Source organism: Orycteropus afer, unplaced genomic scaffold (assembly GCF_000298275.1).
Source record: "Orycteropus afer afer isolate SDZICR_OR568_19922 unplaced genomic scaffold, OryAfe1.0 scaffold00043, whole genome shotgun sequence".
Classification (NCBI taxonomy): domain Eukaryota; kingdom Metazoa; phylum Chordata; class Mammalia; order Tubulidentata; family Orycteropodidae; genus Orycteropus; species Orycteropus afer.
This window is the reverse complement of record NW_006921630.1, coordinates 16158436-16166321: the sequence shown is the minus strand read 5'-3', so window position 1 is coordinate 16166321 and position 7886 is coordinate 16158436. Positions and strand designations below refer to the sequence as shown.

At 37.0% G+C, this 7886-nt stretch overlaps 1 protein-coding gene across 1 annotated transcript in view; it reads right to left on the bottom strand.

Annotated features, from left to right (window-relative positions):
* The window catches only part of HMCN1 (hemicentin 1), a 691072-nt gene that overhangs the window by 249544 nt on the left and 433642 nt on the right, over window positions 1–7886 (bottom strand). The window lies entirely within an intron of this gene.

Below are 7886 nucleotides of genomic sequence, written 5' to 3'. Positions count from 1 at the left end.
GGAAACCCAAGGAGGGGTCGCTATGAGTTGGGGGGCGACTCAAAGGCAAATAACAACAACAACAACAAGAAGTAGATTTGAAGAACAAGATGAAAATGATAGTATCATTTTCTGAAATTTATTTCTCTGTGCACAGATAGGAAAATCCTTAGAAATATGGATTAGCAGAGTAGTAAATGTAACTTAAATGCATATTATTTTTATTCCAATTATTGGTCTGATGAATTCTCTTTACCAAGAAGTAATCTACTCAACTTAAATTCTTCCAGTGAGGGAGAAATCATTACCTCTTAAAATATCCATCTACATCTTTAGATAGTTCAGTATTAAACCATTCTGAAAAATGGAAATACATTTTTTTATTATTGCTTTTTATTTTGATACAAAATTTATATACAATTAAGTTTTTAGTAAAATAAACAGAAAAAATAATAGCTTTCAACAATTACTGATAACTCTGCTCTATAATTTAATGGACTTGTGAGGTAGGGATTCATAAAGTCTAAGAGGCATAATATAAAAAAACTAATAATTTGAAACTAAAATTCCAGATATTTTCAACAACATCTCAGGCATGAAAAGTCAAAAGTGCACTAAAAATACTATAGATACAAGTAAATATTTGAAATTTATAGGAAAAAAATTTTGTAAATATTTGTTAAATTTAATTCAATGCACCAGAGAAACCCCTACTACCACAAGCACACATACACACACACATACACACACACATATATGCAATCAACCACTGTATTAATCTGGCAAAAGTAGAAAAGATGGCAAAGTAACAGGAAAAAGAATGAACCAAATGAAATGTTAGAAATAAAATCAAATATATAAATCAAGAACATAAATGTGAATGGGTTCATTTCCTTGTTTAAAAGACAAAATGTCTCAGACTTGGTATACATCATATTTTAATTAAAAATGCAAGTCTATAAAAACCACAAGTAATAAAGCTTTTAAAAAGTTGACAATAAAGAGCTAGACACAGATATATCAGGACAAAAAAGAAATACAAATTTCTGACAAATTGCTATTAGAAGCAAAAATCATTAAACATGACAAAGTAGCATGCTTTGTATTGACTGAAATGATACAATTCATGAACAATCTATTATAATACAGCAATATGCTTTGTTGAAGTTGCTTGCTTTCTTGAAAAACAAAGCAAGACATTTTTAATGTGAAATATCTAAAAAGTGGCATATTTTAATACACCTCCCTTAGAAACTGTGCACTGAAACAAAAAATAATATTATGAAGGTGCAAAAAGGACAAGGAGGCCACATGTTCTGACCTTCTCTAACCCCACAAGAGGAAGACAGAATCATCATCAATAGCCCAAGGCCTATTCCTGGGAGGCCAGACATGCTGCCTCCCTCCAGCCCTTTCTCCAACCGTTCCTCCAAAAGCACCCACCACCTCTCTTCTGGGTCCGATAGTTCACTGCAGCAGCCACACAGAACTCACAGATTATGGGGCTTTTTAGGGGAGTGCCAGATTACAATTCAAGTTTAGGAAAAACGCTCAGTCTTTCTCAGCCCGCCATCTCTCACAGTCTCTTTCCCAGCAGGACGTGTCTCTTTCAGGAGCACGTGTCTCTTTCAGCAGCACATCTTCCTCAACCAGCAGTCAGAGAGGTTCTGCCTCTAGGAGGCCTCCTTTTGAGCCTAGCAAAGTGGCCAAACTAGCCAATCATAGCATCAGAACTCTAAGCACCTGAGAGAGAATGGGAACCTCCTAGAACATTGTTTTGTGCCATTCCCAACAGAAATACTCCAGGTAGACAACTTTAGCCATCAGGAGCTCCTCAATTGCTCATAGCAAATCCCACCTTGGAGTTTACAAAGACTTATGGGTAGAAAAGCCACACAAAGTAATTTACTACACTGAAGAAGGATTTGAAAAATAAAACCACCCACCTTGATTGTATAAATATACATGGATGTGTGCATATTTATAGTTAATAAAAAATACATATTCTGTTCAAATGCCAATGGAATATTCAAAGTAGTCTGCATATTGTTGCTGTTGGGTGCCATCAAGTTTATCCCAACTCACAGAGATGCTATGCAACAAAGTACAACTGTCCCATAAGCTTTTCTCAGCTATAATCTTTATAGGAACAGATGACCAGGGGAAGCACATCACCAGGTCATTTCTTTGGCAAAGTCACTGAGCAGGTTTGAACCAGAAAGTTTTTGGTTAGTAGCCAAGCATTTGACCACTGCTCCATCAGGCCTACTAACATTAGGCCACCAAAAAACTCAATAATGTGTTATCTAACCACAATTCAATAAAACTATAGCAAAAAATAATAAAATTAAATAACTAAAATATAAAGCTACACATATGGGGAAGACAGCATGACAAAGGAAATCAAAGGCAAAATTATAGTCTTAGGGGAAAGAAATTAAAATGAGATTAATTAATAACCTATGGGGTATCACCAAAGCAGTATGGTACTCAGAGGAAACCTTAAAGCCCTAGTAAATGTATTAAAAGAGTAAGAAATAATATAAATACATATTCTAAGAAAGCAACACAGAATCCAGAAAAGATCAATAAAATAAATGAAACCAGGAGTAAAGAATTAATCAAAATAAAACAGAAAAAAAACAACATAAAAGAAGATAAAGCATAGCTTGAGATAGATGTTCTCCTAAATCAGATCTCTATTGTTCTGATGTAGAGAACTTAATCCCATCACCTTCTTCCCAGCTGAAAGGTAGCTTTGAAGACCCTGAGGCCTAGAACCCACTCCTTCACTCCTACAGACTTTGGCCTTTCATCCAATTCCATGTATTAACCCTTCCAGCTTGAAATGCCCAGGATGCTTCTGCTCTTAGGATTGAATTTTGATACATGATATGATATTTATGGTCAAAAAGACCCTTAAATATGGTTATCTGACATTTTTTTTTTTTTTTAATTGTGATTTGGGTGAAAATTTACAGAGCAAATTCATTTTCCATACAGCAGTTCACATACACTTTGTCTCATGACATTGACTACAATTCACCACAATGCAACAGCTCCCCTCCCACTTCCTCCTGATAGTTACCTCTTCCCTCTCTGATATGTTTGGTTTTAAGGAAGTGAATATCCAACTAGAAAAATAATAAGCCCATGACACATTCATTTAAAACAATTATTTAAACATTCACTTGAAGCCCAGACTATGCAACAGCTATAATAAATCACTACAGTAGGAATAAGAAATGCAGTCACAATGGGATGGATTGGCTATTTGTCACTGAACTAGAAAAGTTAAATAAAAAGAATGCATGTTAGTGAGAAAGGCAGAGTAAGGACTATAGAAAATCTACTTCATGAAAGAAATAAGATCATTGGCAAAAATCATCAGGAGTAGCTTTCTCAGAACTCTAGAAATTAACCAAAGGCTAACAACAATCCTGTAAGTATTATTCAAGAAAAATGATAGATCTCATTAAAAACATAAAGTTTTGTGGTATTTTAATTTGCCCTAGTCCCCCCATCACCTTCTCCCCAGTTTAGTGGTAGTTGAGCAGTAGTTCAGTGGTAGCCTTGAAAATCAGCAGCCCATGAATCACAGTTAAAAACAAAAACAAACAAAAAATAAAACCAGCCTCTTAGCCAGTGGAGGTGACAGAAAGGATTTAGAGCTCTCCAAAACACCATTCCTAGGGAATTGTCACTATTTGACCTCTTTGGCAGATCCCTGGAAATTCCCACTCAGAGGACTTGTCTTTATTTGATCATACTCAGAGTTCACTCAGTGCAAGCAGCCTGTTCTCCAGGGACTTTCATCTAAAATAATTAGGAGCAATTATTCCATATTATAGCTGCCTGAGGCAGAGAAAACAATTGGGACAAACAAGCACTGACCAAAAATTTTAAAATGGAAAATCTGGGGATGAAATGTCCACAGGAGGGTTGAAAGCTCTGACATACTTCTAGGAATATGAAAGACTACAAGCATGCACAGGTCTGGGGGTCCAGGGACAGGAAAGAACTGAGAAGATCCTAAGCTATCACTTCTGGCTGACTTTGAGGCTCTGCACAGCAGGAAATGAAGGCTAAAGCAAAGCTGTAAACTGTCTGGCCAAGTGCTTCCTTTGGCAGCACATACACTAAAATTGCCTGGCTGAGTGTTGAAGCTATGTTCAGACATGCATACCAAGACATGTCAGACATGTCCAGACATGCACACCAAGACCCTTGTGAAGGCTGATGCCAAAAGGGTGAGGAGGCCATATCTTCTGACCTCCTCTAACCACACAAGAGGAAGACAGAATCACCATCAGTAGCCCAAGGCCTATTCCTTCCAGGACAGACATGCTGCCTCCCTCCAGCCCCTTCACCAACCCTGACACCGACTGTTCTTTCCGCAGCACTCACCACCTTTCTGCTGGGTTCGATAAGTCACTGCAGTGGCCACGCAGAACTCACAGATTATGGGGTTTATTAGGGAAGCACCAGGCTACAATTCAAGTTCAGAAAAAATGCTCAGTCTCTCTCAGCCCACCATCTCTCAGCCAACAGTCTCTCACAGTTTCTCTCCCAGCAGTGTGTGTCTCTTGGTGTCTCACTCAGCAATGCAAGTCTCTTGCATCTCTTTCCCTGCAGCACATGTCTCTTAGGAGCGCAAGTCTCTTTCAGCAGCACATCCTTCTCAGCCAGGAATCAAAGAGACTCTGCCTCTAGGAGGCCTTCTTTTGAGGCTGGCAGAGTGGCCAAATTAGCCAATCATAACATCAGAATGCTAAGCACGTGAGAGGGAGCAAACGTCCCAGAACATTACTTTGTGCTGCTGCCAACAGAAATACGCCAGGTGAATGATTTTAACAATCAGAAGCTACTCAGTTTCTCACAGCAAATTCCACTATGGACTTTACAAAGACTTATGGCTAGAAAAGCCATACCAGGTAATTTACCACACTGCAGCTGGGATATTTGCTGGTTCCAAGTATTTAAGGAAATCTGTGCAAAAATTAGCAGGCCACTAAGGTAAATGAGAATAGACTTCAGTGGACAAATACAATAAAAAACATATACTTGACAGAACTTGTTTAGAAAAGTCATTATTTTAGTTTCCTTTGGCCACTACAATGTATTACTTAAAACTCAGTGACTTATGTTAATGATGGAGTAACAATTCAGAAAAGGAGGGTGAATATGGTTGCACAACTCAAAGAATGTAATCAATTATTGTAATCAATAATTGCACATGTAGAAATTTTTGAATTTTGTATGTCTTTTTCTTTATAGTCTCAATAGCAACTACAAAAAAATAAAATAAATTACACACACACACACACACACACATAAACTTAGTGGCTTAAACAATACAATTCTATTATTTTATCATGCTGTAGATAAAAAGCTCAATATGGTCTCACTAGCCTGAAATCACAGGAGCTCTGGTAGCATAGTGGCTAAGACACTTGCCTGCTAACCAGACGGCTGGCGGTTCAAACCCACCAGCCACTCCTCGGAAGGAAGGTTGGGCAATCCTACTTCCGTAGTGATACTGCCTCGGAAACCCAAGGAGGGGTCGCTATGAGTCAGGTTTGACTCGACGGCACATAACAACAACAACAACAGCCTGAAATCACAGTGTCAGCAGGGCTTCAATACTTTCTGGAGGCTGTAGAGAAGAATGCTTTTTCCAGATTCTATGGGCTACTCACATTACTTGGCTTGTGGTCTGATTCCTCCATCTTCAAAGCCAGTAACACTACGTTAAGTTCTTCTTGTATCACATTACTCTGAATTTTTGCCTTTCTCTTCCACTTTTAAAGGACTTTATGATTATATTGGGCTCATTTGGGTAATCCTCAATAATCTTCCTCCATAAGATCAGCTGATTAACACCCTTAATTCCATTTGCAACATTAAGTTCTCTTTCACAAGTCTGGGGATTAGGATGTGAACATCTTTGGGGAGGCTGGCATTATTCTGTCTACTCACAAACAAATAGCAAAAGAACAAAAAACAGCAACAACAACAATAAGAAAAAAACACTGTTGCCACATTGTATTACTTATAATGTCTACTTTTCAACAGCAACAAAAAAGTGAGACATGCAAAAAGATAATAAAGCATGACCCATACACAAGAATGGAAGCATCCAATAGAAACTGTCCATGAAGTAGGTGAGATATTGGGCTTACTAGACAAAGACTTAAAATAAGCTGTATTAAATATGGTCACAGAACTAAAGGAAACCATGTCTAAAAACTAAAGGAAATTAGGAGAACAATGTATCACTAGATAGAGAAGAAAAACAAAAAAGATAGAAATACATAAGCAAAAATAAGTAGAAATTCTGGAGTTCAAAGGGCAATAAATGAAAAATCACTACAGGGACTCAGCAACACATCGGAGCTGGCAGAAGAAAGAACCAATAAATTTGAAGATAAGACAACTGAAATTAGCCCTTTTTAGGAGCAGAAAGAAAAATGAATGAAGAAAACTGAACAGAACCTCAAAGACCTGTGGGATGTTATCTAGCATATCAACATATGCATAATAGGGGTCCCAGAAGAGAGGAAAAAGAGAAAGGGGCATAAAGAATATTTGGAGAAATAATGGACAAAACGTTTCCAAACTTGACGAAAAACATTAACCAACACATCTAAGAAACTCAAAAAACTCCAAGTAGAATACATTTAAAGAGCACTAGTGCAGGAGTGGTTAAACTCTAGGTTGCTAACCAAAAGGTTAGCAGTTTGAACCAACCAGTCACTCTATGGGAAAAAGATGTGGCAATCTGTTTCTGTAAAGATTTACAGCCTTGGAAATCCTATCAGGCACTTCTACTCTGCTCTACAGGGTCACTATGAGTCAGAATCCACTCAAGAGCAGTAGGTTTGGCTTGGTTTTTTTTAGGATAAAGTTAATGCAAAATTACAGTAATCAAAATAGCATGGTACTGGCATAAAGACAGTCATACAGACAATGGAATAAACTAAAATTATGGAAATAAGTGTTTACATTCATGGTCAAATGATTTTCAGTGACAATGCCAAGACTATTCAATGGCAAAAGAATATTGCCTCATACCATATACAAAAATTAACTCAAATTAGATCAAAGACCTAATTTAAAAAAGTAAAACACATAACTCTTCAAAGACAAAATTATAAGCATAAATTCTTCTGACCTTGGATTAGGCAATGGTTTCTTAGATATGACACATAAAGCATGAGCAACAAAAGAAAAAAATAGATAGATTAACCATAAAAATTAAAAAGCTTTGTACTTCCAAATATACCATCAAAAAAGTGAAAAGAAAACTCAGAGAGTAGGAGAAAATATTTGCAAATAATATATCTGGTAATACACTAGTAGTATCTAGGATATATAGAGCCCTGATGACACAGTTGTTAAAGCACTCATCTGGTAACCAAAAGCTTGATGGTTCAAATCTACCAGTCACTCTGTTGGAGAAGATGTGATACTCTGCTTCCATAAAGATTTACAGCCTTGGAAACTATAGGGCAGTTCTACTCTGTCCTAGGGGTCATTATGAATTGGAATAAATTGATGGCTATATGCATCTAGAATATATAACAAACTCTTATAACTCAATAATAAAACAGTAACTCAATTGTTTTAAATGGGTAAAGGATTTCAAAATACATTTCTCCAAAGAAGATCAATAAGGTTTATACTGAACAAAAAAGATGTCCAACATCTTTGTTAATTAAGAAAATGAGTATAAGAGTTCGGGCAAGATGGTGGACTAGGCAGAAAGACTGCACAGACCCTCTTCAACAAAGAAAAGGGAAATCGATTAACACAGACACAGAAGAAAATCCTGGACCCCTGAGCCTTGAAGGGAAGGATATAGAAGTGGACTAAACCCCAACTAGCAGAAGAATTTGCGTGAAAAT